The following is a 22734-nucleotide window of genomic DNA, read 5'->3' on the forward strand; positions in this document are numbered from 1 at the left end:
AGCTGAGAAATAAAGAGAGGAATGTTACAGCTGGACTGCCAGGGGTGACATTGCATATCGGTAGGACTGTGATGCCCACCTGAGCCTCAAACCAGCAAGTTTTTTATTAAGGGTTTCAAAAGGGGAGGGGCTGTAATAACAGAGAGTAGATACAAAGATCACGTGCTTCAAAGGGCAAAAAGCAGAACAAAGATCACATGCTTCTGAAGGAACAGGACAAAGGGCAAAAGCAGAACCACTGATAAGGGTCCAACAAAGATCACAAGGCAAAGGGCAAAAGCAGAACTATTGATAAGGGTCTGTGTTCAGCAGTGCATGCATTGTCTTGATAAACATCTTAAACAACAGAAAACAGGGTTCGAGAGCAGAGAACTAGTCTGACCACAAATTTACCAGAGCAGAGTTTTTCTTCACCCTAGTAAGCCTGAAGGTACTGCAGGAGACCAGGGCATATCTCAGTCCTTATCTCAACCACATAAGGCAGACATTCCCAGAGCGGCCGTTTATAGACCTCCCCACTAGGAATGCATTCCTTACCCAGGGTATTAATATTCCTTGCTAGGAAAAGAATTTAGCAGTATCTTCCCTACTTGCACGTCCATGTATATTCTCTCTGCAAGAAGAAAAATATGGCTCTTTTCGCCTGACCCTGCAGGCAGACAGACCTTATGCTTGTCTTCCCTTGTTCCCTAAAAATCGCTGTTATTCTGTTCTTTTTCAAGGTGCACTGATTTCATATTGTTCAAACACACATGTTTTACAATCAATTTGTACAGTTAACACAGTCATCACAGCGGTCCTGAGGTGGCATACATCCTCAGCTTATGAAGATAATAGGATTAAGAGATTAAAGTAAAACAGGTGTAAGAAATTATAAAAGTATTATTTGGGAACTGATAAATGTCCACATTAAAATAAAATCTTCACAATTTATGCTCCTCTGCCACAGCTCCACCTGTTCGCTCCATTTGGGGTCCCTGACTTCCTGCAACAAATATTATCAATACAAAGCTGTCTAAATATTCTCCTCAGAATATAAAGGAACTTGGAGGGATGGGACAACCAGTACAGTAATGTCAATCAAGAAAAATGGTAAGACAATTCTCAATCATTTTGGGAGATTTATTTGACAAAGTTAAGGATGCAGCTGGGAGACAGGTCTATGCCTTTCTCCTAAGATGATTTTGAGGGCTCCAAATTTAAAGAGGAAAGGGTGGGATATTGAAAAGTACAGAAGTTTTATGTGGGATGGGGGTAGAGAAAATAGTCATTCATGCCTTTGTCTGGCTCAGTCAATCTGCATTTTTACATAAGATAACATAGACAAAATGGGGTAGGGGAATAATCAGATATGCATTTGTGTCTAGTGGTCCAGGGGTGACTGCACCTGTAAAGATGAGCTGTCAATTTGCATTGCCATGGTGAAATTTTAACAACTCAATAGGCATTTCTTTGTGGGCAAAGTATGGGGGAGGCATGTAGCTTTTCATCTTGTAGTCATCTTATTTAGGAACTAAAAGCGGGAGGCAGGTTTGCGTGACCCAGTTTCCAGCTTGACTTTTCCCTTTGGCTAAATGAGTTTGGGGTCCCAAAATTTAGTTTCCTTTCACAGTAACATAGATTCATTTCAGCGAGTCATTAACTTAGAGCATGCTCATTTATTTCCAGGAAACTCAACTTAGTCATCTCATGATTCTATTCTTGTAGATCCCTGAGTTCAGCACTCCTAGCTTTCTTTATTCTTTAAAGTAATGGTGTAATGAATAGACACTTCTCAAAAGAAGACATTCATGCAGCCAACAAACATGAAAAAAAGCTCAACATCACTGATCATTAGAGAAATGCAAATCGAAACCACAATGCTATGACATTTCACACCAGCCAAAATGGTGGTTATTTAAAAGTCAGGAAACAACAGATGCTGGCAAGGTTGTGCAGAAAAAGGAACACTTTTACACTGTTGGTGGGAATGTAAATTAGTTAAACCATTGTGGGAGACAGTGTGACAATTCCTCAAAGATTTAGAAGCAGAAATACCATTTGACCCAACAATCCCATACTGAGTATATATCCCCAAAAAAATATAAATCATTCTATTATAAAGATACATGTACACATGTTCAATGCAGCTCTATCCATAATATCAAAGACATGGAATCAACTCAAATAACCATCAATGAAAGTTGGAATAAAGAAAATGTGGTACATATACAACATGGAATACTATGCAGCCATAAAATTGAATGAGATTCATGTCTTTTGCAGGGACATGGATGATGCTGGAAGCCATTATCCTCAGCAAACTAATACAGGAACAGAAAACCAAACACTGCATGTTCTCACTTATAAGTAGGAGCAGAATGATAAGAACACATGGACACATCGGGAGTGGTGGAAACAACACACTTGGGCCTGTTGGGGGTGTGTGGGGAGGGAGAGCCTCAGGAATAATAGCTAATGGATGCTGGGCTTAACACCTAGGTGATGGGTTGATCTGTGCAGCAAATCACCATGACACACATTTACCTATGTAGCAAATCAGCACATCTTGCACATGTATCCTGGAACTTAAAATAAAAGTTGATGAAAAAAAAAGTAAATTCAGATGGAACTGAATTTAGGTAACGTCTCACTGTTTTTCCTTTTTAAAAACTCAATATAATATCAAGCTTGCATTGTTTTTAGAAATCTATTTGGTTCTAAGAAAAAAAGTTAATCGTCCATCTGCTGTTCACAATCCAAGAAAAAGTTCATCTGCTGACCCATAATTTCTACTGACATAATTGCCCACGGAATAGGGAGTATCACAGGGCTCAGTTTAATTTCCAAAGAGAATACTGGAAAAAATTATGATGCATTTTGGTGTCAGTAAGGATAATTTAGTATAACTGAGCTATGTTTCTGATTGAATATTGCTTTAACAAATGAACTTTCAAACAGGGAGCTTGGATTCAAGATCAAATTTCTGTTTTCCACAGAAAGCAAAATACGGTTTGTTTTCATTTTTAACCAGACAGAATTTAATACAGGATATTGGATAAACAGGTCAGAAAGGACCAGAAGACTTAAAGGCACTGTTGAGGTGCCACAGAGACATTAATCCAAGAGCTGGGAAAAGAGGGGTGAGGTTGGAATTAGAACCTACAGCATTGGCTGAGGAGTCCTATGAACTGAGTCTGAGATGTCCTAGGTGAGATACTGCCTGGCTGGGGCTGGAACGTTTTGAGCCTGGAGAAGGCTTTGCTGAGCTGGGACCTAGACCTCTGAGGAAAAGTGCTTCTGAGCAGCTTTTGGAGCCTCAGTCTCTCAGAGAAGGGATCACAGAATTGGGACCCAGAATTCTGAGGAAAGAGAGGTGTCTCTAGGCTGGTGCTGGTATTTCTGAAAATCATGTAGGAACCAATCCTGGTATTAAGGAAGATATCTGGAAATAGAACGAGCTGCTATTAAAACCCAAAAATCCTTCCAAAGGGAAGGGTCCTTACTGGGGCAAACCTGGTAGAACAAATAAGATCTAGGAAGTAACAAGCCCTCCTATGCCTCCTGCCTTCCACTCTCTCCCTAGCACCCCCTATCGGCATAAATCGACAGAAAACTTGCTGGCAACCAAGTGTAGTCTGCAGTTCACCCACAGCAGAGTGGAGAACAGCGAGGTCGTTTGAGGGGGAGGATGTAATTACCCGTCAGGTCCTTCGTGCCTGCTACACAAAGTCAATTCACTGAGACTATGGCATTGCAGTAAAGGAAGAGTTTAATTGATGCACGGCCTGCCACGTTACCTGGAATGTGAAGTATTAACTTTAATCCCATTGAAAATTCAGAGGCTAAGGTTTTTCAAGGATAGTTTGATGGGCAGGAGACTAGGGAAGGGAGAATGCTGATTGGTTGGGGATGCAATAGTAGGGATGTGAAAAGCAGTCCTTGTGAGTGAGCTCCTAAGTAGGAACCACCAGAAGAATTGCTGGTCCCAGTGGGGCCATCTGATAGGCAGAAATGCAAAGGCCTGAAAAGACATCTCAAATGGCCAGTCTACAATAGTGATGTTTTTGACAGGCGTAACTGGGGAAGTTGCAAATCTTGTGACCTCTGGAACAACGGCAGCAGTTGTTTCCCCCTCATCTTCCTACCTAGTGGCCTTTCCTTAGTTTTAAAAGAATGGTTTAGTTTTGGGGAAGGGCTGTTACTATTTAAACTACAGACTAAATTTCTTTCACAGTTTGCTTGGCCCATGCCCAGGAATGACCAAGGAAAGTGTGGAGGTTAGAAGCAAGATGAAGCCAACTATGTCAGGTTTCTCTTGTGATTTTGCAAATGTGGTTTCAAGGGTAATAGCATAATATCCAAATACCCAGTGCAATCCACCATTTTGCACACTCAGCATCCATATTTAACTTTCCATATGTATTTTCAACTCCATGCAACAATTAAAACAATTGCATTCTTTTGTACAAATAAACATTTTCTTCCCCCCTCTCAAAAAAAAAAAAAAAAAGAAAAGAAAAGTGGGGGGTGGGTAGAAAAAAACAACAACACAGGTTGCTGCTACACAATGTGCACAAGAAGGAGGAATGTGTCTAAGATTCAGGGACTCTCTGGAACACCTCTCAAACTACCATGTCATGTAGGAAAAGTTCATGGAAAGCTACAGCAGGCAAAGCAAGGCAGAGCCTCTTAGGATTCAGACTCTCCAGTCATTGCACTGGGTATAGAAACCCATGATCTGAGGTGCCAGGAGGGGGCAGAGGACACATGGAATGGGTAGAGGAAGAATGAAGTTATAAGTGCAGTTACAGAGACTAGGAGTGAAGCATCTACTATGAATCATTTCTTGCTCGATACATGCATGTTTTGTGTGTACCATTTTCTTGCTTGTTTTCTCTTTATGTATGTGCCTGAGTACATGTGTGCATATCTGTCATTTATCTCTATATCAATCTATCTACCTATCATCTATCTATCTAATCTATCATCTATCTACTTGTCATCTATACATTAAGTTTTTCTACTTCTTTCCCCTTATCAATTTACATAAGGGTTACAGGTAACTTATTAATAGGTAATTTTAAGTTAGTTGTTAAGTTAGTTGTTAAGTTAAAGAATAACTGAAATTAGCAAATACTTCAACAGCTAGAGTTTGCAATAGGCTCTAGAGGTAGTTTCTAAGGAAGATGATTCATCTAATGAATTTCAGGTGATTTTTTAAAATAATAAAATGAATTAAATGGGAGTTGAAATAAATAATATTTTGTCATTTGCAGCATCCCTAACATGTAACAGGTCCCCGATGCCTGGTGATCTCCCAATCAGTAGATGGTGAGTAAAGAAATGACTGTGGCACTACTTTAAACACATTTTAAGCTGTATCTACATGATGCTACATTTTCTCAAATGACAGGCAGCTGAATTTTCCTGTTTTTATCAATGCTCTTAAATTGTAAATACTGGTTAAGTGTGTTTCCCTGAAATTTTTGAATTCTGATAATACCAATCTTCATAATCTACTTCTGTATGTAAATGTCTAAAATAAAATGAATTATAAATCTTATACTTTACTAACTGTGCAAACTGACATATAACCACACCACACCTACGGATAAGGGGTCTGCATTTTTCCAAACCAAAAATCAACAATTAAAATATTTGATCCCACATTTGAATGTTTTATGGAGGAAAACAAACAAAATGTTTGAAATAAAGGTTTCTTCTGAAAACCAAGATTTTTATATGTCTTTTATTTTATTTTTTTTTTAAATTGAAACAGGATCTCAGTCTGTTACTCAAGCTGGAATGAAGTGGTACAATCATAGCTCACTACACCCTCAACCTCCTAGGCCCAAACAATCTTTCCACCTCAGCCAGCTGAATAGCTGGGACTACAAGTGTGCACCACCAAGCCTGGCTAATAATTTTATTTTTTTGTAGAGATGAGGTCTCCCTGTGTTGCCTAGGCTGATCCTGAACATCTAGGCTCAAGTCATCCTCCCGTCTCGGCCTTCCAAAGTGCTAGTATTACAGGAATGAACCACTGTGCCAAACCTATTTGTCATACTCTTAAGAGACTTATTTTTTGTGTTTGTGCTAATTATCCCTAATGTAAATTTAGTATTTTAGCTGAACTGTTAACACATTCAAGTTAAATAATACTGTATATAACCTTCAGCTTAGACATCCTCAGCTGGCTGAGACAATTTAATACTTAGCAGCTGCAAAATGAGAATGACAAAACAAAGTCCAAAGAATTCATTTAAGTTATTTTGGGACTAAACATTTTTTTTAAAAAGCAGTCAGGCAAAGGAACTGAAAAAGAGAGAGAGAGAAAGAAACAAGGAGATAGAGAGGGGAAATCATAAATATAGACAAGTCAAGTGTTTTGGAAGACTGAATTCACCAAATTCCCAGGAACCAGGAGTGCCCCCTCCCCAACTGTGGAACTTGACTTCAGATTTTTTAAAAGTTTCTACTCAAAAAGTAAATGTGATCTTACACTCTATAGATTCAACTATGTATATCAGGTGACCTGATTGCTGTCTTTTTTTCTACCTCAATTATTTAACTCTGAACTTTACAAATTTAACTATTCATTTGATAGCCTGGTATCTAAACCATTGTGCTTTCTTGTTCTTCTTAGTTGCCGCCCCTTTTCAAAACGCACACTGTACAGTGTGTTATCCACTAACCATGTGTGGTACTGAAGTAAATTAAAATGCAGTAACATGTAAAAATCAGTTTGGTGGCTACAGTATTAGGCAGCAGAGATATATAATGCTTTTGTCATTTCAGCAAATTCTACTGGACAAGACTTATTTAATTTCACCAAGAAATGACTTGGCTAAAGACAGAGTAATGAGAGGTCAGCAATGCAAAAACTGGGGAAAAGCTTTCCCTGCAGAAAGAACAGCAGATGTGAACTTTATTTATCCTCACAGTCTCTATATGATAGGAATTATCATGTTTATATTGAAAAGAAGTTCATTGAAATTTAGAGAATAAAATAATTTGCCAAGGATTATGAGGTTATTTGGTAGTGAATCTAGGACTTGAGCTGATCTAGTTCAGTGTCTATCACTGTACTAGGATGTGTTTTCCTGGAAGAGAGGAAACATTGATGCTGATAGGAAGATCTAGACTTGTGTGTGGGTATGGAATGGGGAAAGGTATGGGAAGGAGCTGTGGTGATTCACAGGTTCAGGCATCTTTTGATTGTGCTATTTAAATATTTAGAAATTCCATTAGGGTTCCAAAGAAAGTAAATTTTCAGCAGCTGCTGGGGTAGTGGTATGAATATGCATAAGTGTTGTCCAAAATGTGGAAATACAGCAAAAAAAAAAAAAAAAATGTGTGTCGTACATTCGTTTAACGTCACATGAAAGCTGAAGGCCAGGGGAATGTGCACAGTTAAATTCCCTGTTGTTTATTGACTAAAGGTCTTGCACTAAGTTACATCTCAACTTGTAGAGTTTTGTCTGGTAGAGATAATGATTTCTCTCTGGAGATAACTTTGAAGGTTATATATATGGCCTTTTAGGGGCATTAATCAGTTCTGTATCTGACCCAATAATTTTATCCTATCATTGCCTATTTATACCTAGTTTCTCAACTACTTTTTGAACTGGTCATAATATCTTACTAGTGCCCTTAATTAATGAGTTTAATACATTTTCGACATATATTTATCTCTTTTTTTTTCTCACATCATGTTCTATTGGATCATCTTATTTTTATAAATGTCATTTTTAAAGCATATTTTAAAATTACACATTAATAATTTTAGAATTTTAACGAAGAAGCCCATTGGACTCATCTGATGGAACTAAGTAAATCACATTTCTTAGAAAATGCTTCTCATGAAGCTCACGCACATTTTTTCTTACACCCACTAAAAAGTGACTCTATCTTTGGGTCCTGTAACTAAACGTGGTGTAAATGTGATATCCCTGGGTGTAGAGGGTTGCATAATCAGTGTCAGAAGTTTTGCTAGTCTGTAAAATGATAGCCTTGTTGCCCGACGTCATGCCTATGTGACATAGTTGAATTTCTACCCTGCCTGTCTTTAAGAAACAGGACACCTGTGATAAAAAGTTCCCTTTGTAACCAAACTAGCTGAGACACACTAGAATCATGATAGTCACCCAGACAACTTCAAGAAGACCTCAGGATTCATGGTAATCTCATTTCCATGCTTAATAGCACCCCCACTGGTGCCATCACAGTTGGCAATCACCATGACAATGACTGGAAGAAGCCATAAAAGGGCAAAAAGGAAGGCAGCACTGCAGTTCTGAGAAGCTCCCCACCCATTTCCAGAAAAGACATGAATATGCTTTCTCTTGCTTTTAATATCCAGCTCCTTCATTAGTGAAACCCCGAACTCCTCACTAGTCGAGACGCTAATTTGTGAGTCATGGCTCCCTTCTCATTTCCATGGCCATCAAATAAAGCCTATACTTCTTGACACTCACTTCTGGTTTTGTGTATTGGTTTTGTGACACAAAACAGGTGCCCCCAACTTTTGGGGGACCAGCTTTGTTGGTAACAGTATATTACAGAAAGTGCTCAAGTATCTAAGTACTAGTTTTATATTGTAAACTGTAAAAGACTTGTTTTGGGTAAAAGTTATCATTATTATTGATGGTTGAGACTATATTAGAAGCTATAGTGACAGAGACATATGGCCATGTATGCAGTCTATTAAGATGGGTTTTGTTCTTCAAAAGAGAAAAAGTACTTTTGTCATAAGGTTTGGTGTTCCCAGAATAAAGCAGCGTGGTGACAAGGACCAAATTGATAAAGAAGTTGCAGAAGGTACACAGACAGGAAATGTTTATTTGCTTTCCTTTATAACAACTTTAAATAATGAAACTGAAAAGAAATGACACATGTTAAATGCTGCCAAAGTTGGCTCAGTTATTCATAAGAATTAAAATGTTTGTGAAACTTTGTTACCAAATATGTGACTAATTCAAAACCAGAATTTAGCTTTTTTGTTTTGCGTTGTTAAAACTGTAAACTGAGCTCAGAGTTCTTAACAATGAGTAATAAAGGTTATTAATTACCTTTCATGTAATAGGTAGCAGAGATTTCATATCTCACCAGAATATTTAATCTGTTTAGCGTTGACTTTTTTGTGTCACCAATTATTAAAAGGAAAAAAAAACTAATTAGCTTTCTGTCTTTTAAATGAACTAAGGTATCTTACAATCACACCTTCTGTTTCTTTGCTGCTTTCCATTGCTGAATGGTATTCTATTGTTTGGCTATGCCCCAGTTATTACCCATTCAGCAGCTCAAGGACATTTGTTTCCAGTTGTTGGCAATTATGAATGAAGCCACTATAGACATTCATGTATAGGCTATTTGTGAAAAATCATGTTTCATCTTTCTTGGGTAAATAAATATACAGGAGTAAGAGTGCTGACTAGTATGGTGTGTTAGTTTTCTTCTGTTGCCATAACACATGAACACAAATTTGGTAGTTTAAGCATCTTACAGTTCTCTAAGTTAGAAGTCCAACATGGATCTTACTGAGCTAAGTCAAGGAGTCAGCAGGACTGTGTTTCTTTCTGGAGACTGTAGGGGAGAATCTGTTTCCTTGTTTATTGATTTGTGGGCAGAACTCAATTCCTTGCAATTATGTGACTGAGATCCCCAAGTTCTTTCTGGCTGACAACTGAGGGTCATTCCCAGCTTCTAGAAGCATTTCCTGGCTTGTGAGGGAATTATTATACCAGCTACAGTATTAGAGCTTTAGATTTTATGTTTTGATCTATGATTAATTTTAGTTAATTTTGCTCCTGGCCTGAAGTATTGATTGAAATTATTATTTAGGTGGATATTGAATTGTTCCAGCGCCATTCATTGAAAAGAAATCAAATAGATGTGAAACACCAAGTCTTGATGAAGGTGTGGAGAAACTGAAATTCTTGTGTATATATGGTGGGAATGTAAAATGGTGTAGCCTCTATAGAAAACAATATGGCAGGTCCTAAAAAATTTAAACATAGAATTACCACATACCCCTGCAATTTCACTGTGGGGCATATGCCACCAAAAAGTTGAAAGCAGGGACTCAAACAAACATTTGTATACTCATGTTCATAGCAGCATTGTGCACCAAAACCAAAAGGTAGAAACAACCCACATGTCCACGAACAGATGAATAGAGAACCCAAATGTGCTATGTACAAACACTGGAATGATATTCAGTCCTAAAAAATGAATGACATTCTGATGCAGGTTACAATATGTGTGAACCTTGAAGACACTCTGCCAAGTAAAATAAGCCAGAAACAAAAGGATAGATATTACATGATTACACTTACCTGAGATGCCTATAATAGTCAAATTCACAGAGACAGAAAGTAGAATAGTGGTTAACAGGGGGTAGGGAGATCAGAAGAATGAACTATTCCTGTTTAACAGATACAGAGCTTCAGTTTGGGATGCTGAAAAAGTTATGGAGACAAACAGAGGTCACAGTTGCACAACAATGTGTAAATGATGACACCCCACTGTATACTTAAAAAGGATTAAAATGGGAAAAATAGTTGTCTTTTCTCTCTGTGTTTCATTTCAGTTAATGTCTGTCACTAGCTGTTAAGTTCTTTAATCTTTTTGTTTACAGTGTCTAATCTGTTATAATGCAATGCATTTTGTACCTTAGACATTGCAGTTTGTACAAATATTACTTTGGCTTTTTTCACATCTTTTCTGTCTGCACTTAACTTTCGTAACACATAGAATTCAGTTATAATAACTGTTTTAATGGCTGTTAATTTTCTGCTTCTTTACATGTTTAGTAATTTTTTACTGGGTCCCAGAAGTTGTGAGTTTTACCTTATTCAGGGCTGGAGGATTTTAAACTACTATTATTGACCTGTGTTCTGGGACGTAAGTTGCTTATAAACAGTTTGATCCTTTCAGATATTGGTTTTAATACCTGTTAGGCAGGAACAGGACAGTGCTGAGTCTAAAGCCAACTTTTTTCCATTAGTGAGGCAAGACCTTTCTGCAAACTCAATGCAGTGTCCCATGAATCATGGGATTTCCGTTCTGGCTGGCAAGAACAGGCACTATTGACGGCGCTGTGTAAGTGCAGGGCTCTATCACCCTTGCTAATTCTCTTCCTAGTGGCTTCCTTCCCTGGCCACAAGTCTTTTCCCCACACGCATTTGCTGGTCAGATGAATACTCAGCGGAATCCTCTGCAGCCCTCTGGAATTCGCCCCTCTGGCTCTTTCTTCCTCCACCTTGTTTTCTGTAACACCTAGACACTCTGGTCTCCTTGGTCTCTCAGTTCTCTCTCCTCAACTCAGTGTGTCCGCTGGGCTTCTGCTTCCTATACCACTGCCTGGAAGCTTTCTCAAAACACAAATCTGAAGGACTCATAAGATTTCTTTTATTTGTTTCTTTTCTCTCAGAGTTAATGTCCTTTTCACCTGCTGTCTGATGTGTTGAAAACAGTTACTGTATTCTGACCTGAAATGCAGGTCTTGATAAATTCTTTATAAATTATTGAATATGTAGCAGAAGAACTACCAAATCTCCAGCTGCTGTTTCTTAAAGTGTATTATCTTGTTTCTTTGTTTATTTATTCATACTCTCTCTCTTCTCTCCACCTTTCTTCCTTCTTTTCTTTCTTTAGTTAGTATCAGTCAATGTTGGTCAAACCAACTATTTTGAAACAAGTCAAGATCCAGCCGTTACAAAAGTTCCCCTGAAAATAACTGTCTGGAAAGCACAAATACTGTGAAGCTACTAATAGAAAATTGCAATGTAAAGTTTTCTGTGTACCACGTCAATTCACCACTCGAGTAAGGTAGATGTGAACATTTCTGGTTAAAGCAAAGTGAAACTTCTTAATTATTTTATTCATCAAAAATTAATGGATAATCAAACAACAATTTTCAACAATTTTTCTGGTAGAAAAAAACTACCAGAAACCAGAAAATTGATTCATTTTCATTAGTAAAACTAGAGGTTGTGGACAACTATTTTATTTTATTTCCAGTTTCTCCTAAAGGACAAAACTCTGAAAAATACATTTTAAAATGTGTAGTTTTCTATTCATTTTCTTAATTAAGGGAGGAAAGAAACTCCACAATCAAATGAAGTAAATTAGAGATTCTAAAACAAATGGCATTTTACCAAACTTATAATTCACTTCCCTCCCCAGGACTTGATCCTGTTAAAGTCTCAGAGATGAAATATGGCAGAGTTATTTAGCATAGTTTTTATCTTTTCTGAAAAGAAGCATCAGTCATGTTTAATTCACAGATTTAAAACTCTAGTGATTCTAGCTGACAGGAGAAATAAATGAATGCTTTCTGGGAAGGTATCACAGAAAAACCAGAAGAGACTTCAAGGGAAGGGTCCCCTGAGTCTAGGGTTGACAGCAGGCATCTGATACTTGACACGTCATTTGGGAGGCTCAGGGTTCACCTGAGGACGATTTCTCTCAACTGCTGTTCATATTTAAAAGCCCGTATATTATAATGCATGGGAAAAAGAAAAAGGATTGTATAGACTAATATAAACAAAATAGGACAATGGAATTTTTCCTTTAATATGAGAGAAATAAAATAGAAAAAGATGCTTACTGATATGGTTTGGCTGTGTCCCCACCCAAATCTCATATTGAATTCCTACGCGTTGTGGGAGGGACCAGGTGGGAAATAACTGAATCATGGGGATAGGTGTTTCCTGTGCTGTTCTTGTGATAGTGAGTAAGTCTCATGAGATCTGATGGTTTTAAAAAGAGGAGTTCCCCTGCACAAAGTCTTTCTCTTTTCGCCTGCTACCATCCATTTAAGATGTGACATGCTCCTCCTTGCCTTCTACCATGATTTCCAGGCCTCCCCAGCCCTGTGCACCTGTAAGTCCATGAAACCTCTTTCTTTTGTAAATTTCCCTGTCTTGGGTAGGTCTTTATCAGCAATGTGAAAAAGGAATAACACACCTACAAACTCTTAAAAGGGACCCCTTCTGACCGTGTCAACAACTTTAATTTTGATTTAAAATCCAAACTGATGGAAGGGAGAGAATCAGCGGCCAATGGGAATTGTGTAGACCGGGTGGAGTCGTAAAAAACAGAGCCCTGAAATGGAGGTGGGGAGGAAGGAGAGCTGAAATGGACAAAAAGGTTTGTGGGGTCTGAGAATGGAGGGTGTTTATGTGTGTAACGCCTTAGATGGAGTCCTGGGGAGGTGAACAGCTTACAGAGGAATGGCATGGGCTTATATTCAGAAAGATGGACCAAAAGCAGGCCTGAAATATTCCACCTTAACCCAGCAGTGTACAAGAGCAACAAAATAGTTTTCATAGCTTAGAGTCCAATTAAGTAAGAGTCAGAAAGATGGACAGAATTTCCTGGCTGCAGTGTGGCATGGAATTATGAAACAACACTCTTTCCTCAGAGGCAGAAAGGGTCACAGATCCTCAAGAGATCCTAAGTCCACTCCGAATGATAAATGGCCAAAACCTAAAAGAAGCCAATGACTGTCTCAGTGGAGGCCAGCTGGGCCCTGTGACATCAAGGACAAGAAACCCTCCCACTTCTACCTGTGTTGTGCTAGCATCAGGTTTGACCTCTCCACCAGCCGAGATTGAATCCTCGAGGACAAAAACATGGTATTCCCTGTAGGACTGAGATTACATTTAGACACTCAGTTGTCGAATTGAAGATTGAGTTTTATTTTACTTCATATGCCTAAGTTAGAACTGTACTGAATATTTTATTTACAAATAAAAATTGAGGATTTTTTTTCTTGGTGTAGCTGTGATTATCTATATTCAGAACCAAAGTTCTTTTAACTGTTCATTTGTTTAAGTTATCTTTTATCACTTTGAAAGGCATGGGGTATTTAAAGAAGTGTTTAAATTTATCGTGGAACCATTTTTAGATGTTAAAATGTTCTGATTGCTAATGTGATTTCTTTCTGTGTTTAAACAACAGCTGTGCATGACTGTCCCATATTTTCCCTTTGTACTTTAATGATTTGAGTTACATCTTAAGAAAAGGTTGGTACTATTCTTGCTGGCATATGTTATTGATATAAACAATTGTAACATGAAGGTCTGAAATTAAGTTAACTTGCTTTCGATATCTCTATACCTGTAAATATTAAAACCGGCAATTAAATGACCCGTGTTACAGTCTCACAGAGAAACACCCAGGTTTGTGAAAATAAGTAGATAAAAATTACTGTCTCGATCAATGACAGACTGATAGCCATTTTTCTATAAATCCTCATGAATGTATTATGTAATGATATAAAGAATGTGGACAACTATTAATAATCCTGTCATTTTTTTCAATTTTCTATCAGTTGTACTGTGACATAGCACCGGAAGATGGCCTTTCACTCACAGGAGCTTAAAAGAAGCCAGTTGTAAGAGTAGAAAACCATAACTGAGAACTTAGTGTGTACCAGTGTGATAACATTGTCCTGCATCAAAATATTTAATCATCACAACCAACTGTTAGGTTTTTCATATTCATCTTTATTGATTCTCTCCTAAATGCACCCACAAGGTATTTGGACCAGTGACAATTTTTTTTTTATGACTTGCAGCAAAAAACAAGCATGTGATTCCCCTGTGCTTTTGTTCTTCTCCCAGGGACATTGTGATGAAAGCCAGGTCAAATATCTTAAACACACCAAGTCTATCTGGTAATTAAGGAATGGAAAAAAGGAATTGTGTCTGCTTATAGTGGGGACTAAGGCAACCTCTCTTCTCCCTTCTGAGAAAGTCTGTTTTGCAAACATGGTAAGTCCTATGTCTTCAGTTTCACAATTAAGAGATGCCTCCATGGTCCTGGGTCTCAGCACTGCACCCCCTGCCACCTCCCTCAAAATGTCCATGCATTAATTCGGGAGGTGGGTGAGCCTCTTGGGAGTTCTCATTATCTTTAGAGTTGTGGATTAACTTCTAAGGCTGGTTTTTAATTCACACCTCAAGTTTCAGTAAAACCTGTGTAGAAAGGCATAGTTGTGCCAAAACATAGAAATATTTTCTCTACAACTTTACACACACACACACACACACAAAATGTTATTTTACAGATGTGGCAACTTAATTTAAAGGACTTAACTTGTCCAGGATCAAATTTTTAGTTATCAATAAAGCCAGGATTTTGCCTCCCATGTAACTTGAAAGCTCACGTTCCTAAAGATTACAATGCCTTGCTTATTTATTGGTTAGTGAATGACTGCATGTGTAAAGCAGCCATTCTAGTTGCCACAAATCAACTTTTACTTCACATTCTTTTTCAGATTTCTCTCATGATTTTGTAAAGCGGTAGTTGTAAACTATGGAGGAGTTTAATATAATTTTTTCATTCCAGAGAATGAACTCAGGGTTAGGAAGGAAATTTTAAAAAACTGAGTGAGGGCATGTAAGAATCACTAAAATAAAAATGAAACTCAAGTATACAGTTCAGGGAATCTACATAGGAGAAATAGAGCTAGAAAAATAGTATTTCCTGATCCCTCAAGTGGGGGATGTAATGTAATAGGTCAACTGACAAGCACGGTGTCTAGCATTTTGTTTCACATAGCATAGATGTCCATAATTAACACATGAATGAGAAAATGAATACAAAAGTGGGGCTTGCATATTAAACGCAAATGCTTTACCTATTTAATTTTTAAATGTCCTCTTTTCAAGGAAAATTTTAAGCAAAAAGGAACAAAGTAGATAAAATATAAATAGTATGTTTAAATGAATTATTGGTTTTATATAATAGAAGATCTCCTACAAAATTTATTTATGCATTTTATGATGCTTTATGCAGCTTGTATCAGAGAAGACTAATATTTTCATAGTTTGCAAGATACTTTTGATTGACAGCATTGTTTTCTAAGGCTAAAATGTTGGAAAAATAGAAATATTTAACTGATACCAGAGGTAGATTCTGGTTTTATGGGGCCTGCAGCTTAATTAATTTATATAACCAACTTTAAGAAAAAAAAAAGTAATAGTAATAACACAGCCTGGCCAACATGGTGAAACCCCGTCTCCACTAAAAATACAAAAATTAGCTGGGTGTGGTGGCAGGCATCTGCAATCCCAGCTACTCAGGAGGCAGAGGCAGGAGAATCACTTGAACCCAGGAGGCGGAGGTTGCGGTGAGCGGAGACCGTGCCATTGCACTCCAGCCTGGGTAAAGGGACTTGAAAGGAATCTGAATAAATGTGTGGCCCAGAAACTTGCACACATTAACCTTTGACTCAGACAATTTAAAGACTATGCTTTATTCCAACAAAATCTTTTGTTTTTAGGCAAATAGCACTTTAATCTACCTTTGTCTGCAATCCATATTGCTCTGAAATACCTAACACTTAGGTTTGAAGAACTGCAATCTCCAATCTGCTGACATGGATAGAATCACGTTTGTCACCTGTGCATGACAGTACCAATGGAATGGTGATTTGGCATTCTTGGCTTGTCAGTGTATGAAATACAATGTAGCAAAACAAAACTATGTTGCCAAAGGTATGAGTTACGTGACAATTTATTAAACATTTTAAAATAGTTTATGCTATGTAATTTCTATAAATAAAAAATGTGTCTCCATATTTATTTGATGATAACAGTTGAGGCTTATTTCATTGTGTTTTTTTCCACATTTTTTACTTTCTAGTATTTAATTTTTACTTTTTTTTAACATTTTCCAAATGTTCTACCATAAGCAAGCATTAATTTTATAAGTAGGAAGTTTATCTTGTTATAGAAACAACAGTGAAATGTGAGATAAATGTTCAAATCCATTAACTCAAAATAAGTGAAGAACAATTATTTTGGTGAAATGATATAACTAGACTATATGGTTAAATCAACAGTGAATTACAACCTCGAAAGAATGTGATATTGTGTCTTCTGCACACATAAAATCTTGATAGCATATGTGAAAGAATTTATATATGTGAACCCATTTCCCATTCTTGATGTGAACAAAATTACAACTGCCCTATGTTTATTGCTTCTTCTTTGTAATAAACATATGACTTCTCTGTAACTGACTACATCATGTTAATTCACTGCATGTTAGAAGAGAGTAAATCAGAATCCATTCTGCCTTCATTGCATAAACTTCCAGTTACATGATGCCACAGAAAAGATTTCCAATCAGTTGTATAAATTTGAAAATATATTTTTTACACTATATAACCTCAACTTAGTACTAGCAATCTGTTACATGAGTTTCTAGTTTATATGGTGGTTTGATTTGTCAAGAAATACAATCACAGGTTTTTGTTTTTTGTTTTTTGTTTTGACACGGAGTTTCATTCTTGTCGCCCAGGCTGGAGTGCAATGGCGCGGTCTCCGCTCACCGCAACCTCCGCCTCCCAGGTTCAAGTGATTCTCCTGCCTCTGCCTCCTGAGTAGCTGGGATTGCAGATGCCTGCCACCACACCCAGCTAATTTTTGTATTTTTAGTGGAGACGGGGTTTCACCATGTTGGCCAGGCTGGTCTCTTGACCTCAGATGATCCACCTGCCTTGGCCTCCCAAAGTCCTGGTATTATAGGTATGAGCCACCGTGCCAGGCCACAAGTTGTTTTTTATATCCTATGTATCCTAATAAGGAATATAACTGCCAAGAAAAGATTTGAAGGAGAAAATAAACATTGACTCTTTATATCATAGTTATATTGCTTCATCTAAAATCCTAACAAGTTATTAATGCTTATATTTTTAGTAAATGTAACCAGATGAAAACTACTAAAGTGGGCAAATAAGAAACTTGAAAACAGTATTATTTTCTTTTCACATTTATTCACATATATGTATCAGATTACTGTATCCTCAGCCTTACCACAGAACTACAAATCATCGTACTATTTTTAAATGCAAAACAACACTCTTTATTTAATACCATTTTACAACATGTCTGCATGTATGCCTTAGATATAAATCTGTTGACAGTGATATCATTCCTGGAAACATCTCCCATAGGAATAAAAGTCGAAGTACAAAAGGTTGTAATAGCAAAAAATAAAATAAAGATGAAAGAAAAGAAAAAATGGATCCCCCCCAACAAACCTCCAGAAACAATATAATTACCTATCAACAGAGGGACACTTGAATATATTACCATTACATTGTACTCACACCTTTGAATACTCTGCAACCATTAAAAACAATAAATTATAGTATTTCAAGTTGACTTGGAATGATGTCAACAAGAAAGTATGAGTGGAAAGTGAAAGATTAAGAAAAGTATGCATGATAAAAACCCATTTATTGCAAAGCAAAATGGCAAGTTATATGCACATATATAAACAAATATATACATACATTATATGAAAATATATGCATATACATATATAATTAGTTGAGCATGAAAATACAATCTAATTGCGTATTAGATTGTCCATTTTGTTGACACGCTGTGAAGATGAAGTTAAAGATAGGCTGATGAAGATAGGAAGAGTGAAGCATAAAAGCACTTAAAAGATAAATAATTTGATTATTCATGCAATTATGTACAATTATATATACCTGTTTAAAGACAAATATGTATAATGACATTAAAATAATTTAAAAGAAAATTGAATTTAAATTTTCAGATTTAATTTTCTCTAATCAAAAATTTATTATTTATTTTTAAAACAACAATTATTTTATTTAGTTCATGGTTCTGTGTGTTGGTGGAGGAGATCTTCTGTATGAATCAGGTTGACTGAGAGCTGCTGTGCTTGCTCAGGTATCTACGGTCAACTGGAAAATTAGCTGGAGTGAAGCCAGGATATCTTCACTCACGATGATGGCAGCTAGCAGCCTGTTGACTGGGACTTGACTGACTAACTTTAGGTTGGGGTACCTGGGTTCTCTTCCCCATGGCCTCTCATCTTCCAACAGGCTAGCTCGGGTGCAATTAGCGGGTGATGGAAGGTAAGAGCACAAAGAGAGAAGAAGTCCCAGTGCACAAACAACCTTTCAAATCTCATCATTTGGCAAATTGCTGTTGTTTTTTATTAAAACCAATCACATGGTGAACTCGTCTCAAGGAATGGAAAAACAAGCTCCATCTCTTGATGGGAGGGGAATAGTTTACGGTTGTTTTTGCAGATTAAGTACAGTAGTCATGGCTTAATGTCACTACAACAATGTGTACAAAATGCTCTCAAGTGACTTATTTCTCAAGCCATGTGACCCATACAGTATCATCCATAAACACTGAGCACCAGCACTGTTGGCATCATCTACAGCTTGCTAGAAATAAAGACTCTCAGGCCCCACTCAAGACAAACTGCGTTGAATAAGAGTCTACATTTTTACAAGACCCCCAAGTGATTCATAAACCCAATAAGGTTGTAGAAGCACTGTACCTTTCTGTTACTTTTATCAAAAGATTTTTCCTCATCTATTGAGATGACCACATGCACATGGTTTTTGTTTTTCATTCTGTTTATGTGGTGAAGCACATTTATTGACTTACGTGTGGTGAAACAAGCTTGAATCCCAGGAATTAAGCCTACTTCATTGTGGCGAATTAGCTTTTTGATGTGCCATTGAATTCAGTTTGCTAGTATTTTGTTGAGAATTTTTGTATCTTTGTTCATTACAAATATTGGCCTATAGTTTTTTGTTTTCATTGTGTCTTAGCTAGGTTTTGGAGTCAAAATGCTGCTGGCTTTATAGAATGAATTAGGGAGCAGTCTCTCCTTATTTTTTTGATACAGTCTCAGTAGAAATGGTACCAGTTCCTCTTTGTACATCTGGTAGCATTTGGCTATAAATCCATCTGGTCCAAGGCTTGTTTTGATTGGTAGATTTTTATTGCTGATTCAATTTTGAACTCAATATTAGTTGGCTCAGAGTTTCAATTTTTTCCTGACTGAATCTTGGGAAATTGTGTGTTTCCAGGAATTAATCCATTTCCTCTAGATTTTCTAATTTGTGTGTGTAGAGATATCATAACAGTCTCTGAAAATCTCTAGTATTTCTGTGGGATCTAATGTTATTTTTGTCATTTCTGATTGTGTTTATTTGGATTTTATCTTTTTCTTAATCTAGCTAGTGGTCTATCAATCTTATTTAAGCTTTCAAAGAACAAACTTTTGGTCTTATTTATTTTTCTGTAAAGTTTGGGGTCTAGATTTCATTCATTTGTTTTCTAATTTTGTTATTTCTTTGTTTCTGGTAGCTTTGGAGTTAGCTTTTTCTTGTTTTTCCAGTTCTTCCATATGTGATGTTAGATTGTTAATCTGAGAACTTCCTGATTTTTTGAGGTAGGTGTTTAGCACTATAACCTTTTCTCTTAACATTGCTTTTGCTGAATCCCAGAGATAATGGAATGTTTTATCTGTTTTTATTTCAAATAATTTTTTGATTTCTGCCTTAATTTTTTTTATTTTTCCAAAAGTCATTCAGGAGGAAGTTGTTTAATTTCCATGTAATTGTGTGGTTTTGAGAGATCATGATATTGATTTCTATTTTATTCCATCGTGGTCCAAGCGTATGGTTGATATAATTTTGATTTTTAAAAAATTTACTGATCCTTGCTTTATGTGCAAGTAAGTGGTCAATCTTGGAGTATGTTCTATGGGCAGATGAGAAGAATGTATATTCTGTGGTTGATGGGTGGACTATTTGTATACGTATAGTAGGTGCAGTTGGTCAAGAGTCAAGTTTAAGTCCAGAATTTGTTAGTTTTATGCCTCAATGATCTGTCTAATGCTGACAGTGCGATATTAACATTTTCCACTCTGATTTTGTGACTGTCTAAGTCTTCTGTAGTTCCAGAAGCACTTGTTTTATGAATCTGGGTTCTCCAATGTTGAGTGCATATATATTTAAAATAGTTATGTCTTCTTGCTGAATTGAACCCTTTATCATTATATAATGCCCTTCTTTGTCTGTTTTTTTCTGTTGTTGGTTTGAAGTCTGTTTTATCTGATACAAGAATAGTGACCCCTGCTCTCTTCTGTTTTCTGTTTGTGTGATAGATCTTTCTACAACTCTTTACTTTGAGCCTATGGGTGCCATTATGTGTGAGATGGACTTCTTGAAAACAATAGCTGGATCACTCTCGGAGCAGAAAGGGCTCCCCTGCACCGAGATCCCTGCACAGGAGGTATGGGGAAACTCAGGCTGCTGAACCAGCCAAGCAAGTACTCTGAATGCCTGGAGATCAGCCTGGGTGTGGAGCAGAGCAGGTCTTGCTGCACCATGATTTATGTCCAGGAAAGGTGGGATGCCTCAGGCTGCTGAACCAGGTGAATGGGTCTTCCAAATCCTTTGAGAGCTGCCTGGATGTGGAGCAGAGATAGCCCTGCTGCACAATGATCTATGTGGTGGCTCCGTGATCTAGGGTGGCTCAGGCTGCTGGCCCAGGAAAGCAAATTCATATACCCGGATTTCTGCTTTTATCAGCCAGGCACCATCATGGGGGTTGTTTGCCAGTGTTCTCCTCCATAGCATCTGGGTGTGTTTCATGGTTCCTCTTTATTCCCATTTTTCTTCTTGAATTGAACCTCACAGAGTTGATCTTTATGCATTATCTTGCTACATCCAAGTGGATGAGGCATGCTAAAAGCCTCTAATCTGCCATCTGGGGAAAAAAACTAATCAAAAGTTTAATTCCATTTCTCCTTTAAAACACCCAAATAAGATTATTCTTTTAGGATTTTGCTTAATTGCTTTATTTAAGTGTCAGTTATGCTTTGTCTTGTTTGCATAAAGGATTATCCAACACATCCCAGCAAAGTCATGGTTTTATTTAGGTAACATGGTTGGAATAATTAATACATTAGAACAGAACTATCTAGTAGAATAATAATGCAAGTTGTAAATGAGTGCTATATATGTAATTTGAAATTTTTTGATAGCTATATTTAAGACAGTAAAAGAAAAAGATAAAAATAATTTTAGTACCATACTTCATTTAGCCCCAAATATCTAAAACATTATTATGCCAACAAATAGATACTATAAAAAGTATTGAAATATTCCACATGACTTTTTTATACTAAGCCTTTGAAAACCAGTGCATATTTCACATCTTCAGCACTTCTCAGTTTTATTGGCCACATGATAGTGTTCAGTTGCTACTGTATTGGACAGAGTAGCACTAGAAAATGAAAAAAAAATTCAGCTAATTTTAAAAAGTTACTGTAGTAAAGTGAATGGTTCATGAAATATAGAGTAATAGAGACTTGTTTTCTGTTCAGTGACACACTGCATATATGTGTCAAACCTAAATAATGAACAGAAAGGCTCTTGAAAAGAAAATAATGTTTATTCGGTATTGAACATTGCAATGAAATATGCTGAATGTATTCAGGGAAGTAAAGCAAGAGAAAGGTTTTTAAGTGAAACAATTATCCTTGGCCACAAGGATCAATAATAAGGGAGATGTGAGTCCAAGGTTGGATAGACAGTTGCTGGGCAGATGTCTTTACGGAAGCTTTAGAGCTCTTGCTTCCATTTTTGGTCTGAGAGCATAACAATGCCTAAGTTACACAAAAATTTCTGCTGCATTTTAGTATTTATCTTATTCTACATTTTTTATTCCATTCTTATTTTCTGTTCTTGAGTATGAACTTTCTTAACAAAAACTGATCCACAACAGATTTGCAACACGTGTTATTCAACAAAGAAAAAGATTGAGAAGTATTAATGTGCCTTTGCGAAATGTCTTTACTAATGCATCACTTTAAGCCTAGTTGCCCCAGGCAGTTCATCTGCCTGAAGAGAAGATTAGTAATGTTATAGAAGGAATACAAATA

The 22734-nt window shown here is 36.9% G+C and overlaps 1 long non-coding RNA gene across 1 annotated transcript; it reads left to right on the plus strand.

Annotated features, from left to right (window-relative positions):
- The first annotated feature begins 954 nt into the window (after nucleotides 1-954).
- Nucleotides 955-16898, plus strand: LOC105485322 (uncharacterized). The gene is made up of 4 exons (XR_989487.2): nucleotides 955-1092; nucleotides 5259-5313; nucleotides 14616-14765; nucleotides 16280-16898. It is a non-coding gene; the product is annotated as an uncharacterized lncRNA (long non-coding RNA).
- The last annotated feature ends 5836 nt before the right edge of the window (nucleotides 16899-22734 follow it).

Source organism: Macaca nemestrina, chromosome 16 (assembly GCF_043159975.1).
Source record: "Macaca nemestrina isolate mMacNem1 chromosome 16, mMacNem.hap1, whole genome shotgun sequence".
NCBI lineage: Eukaryota > Metazoa > Chordata > Mammalia > Primates > Cercopithecidae > Macaca > Macaca nemestrina.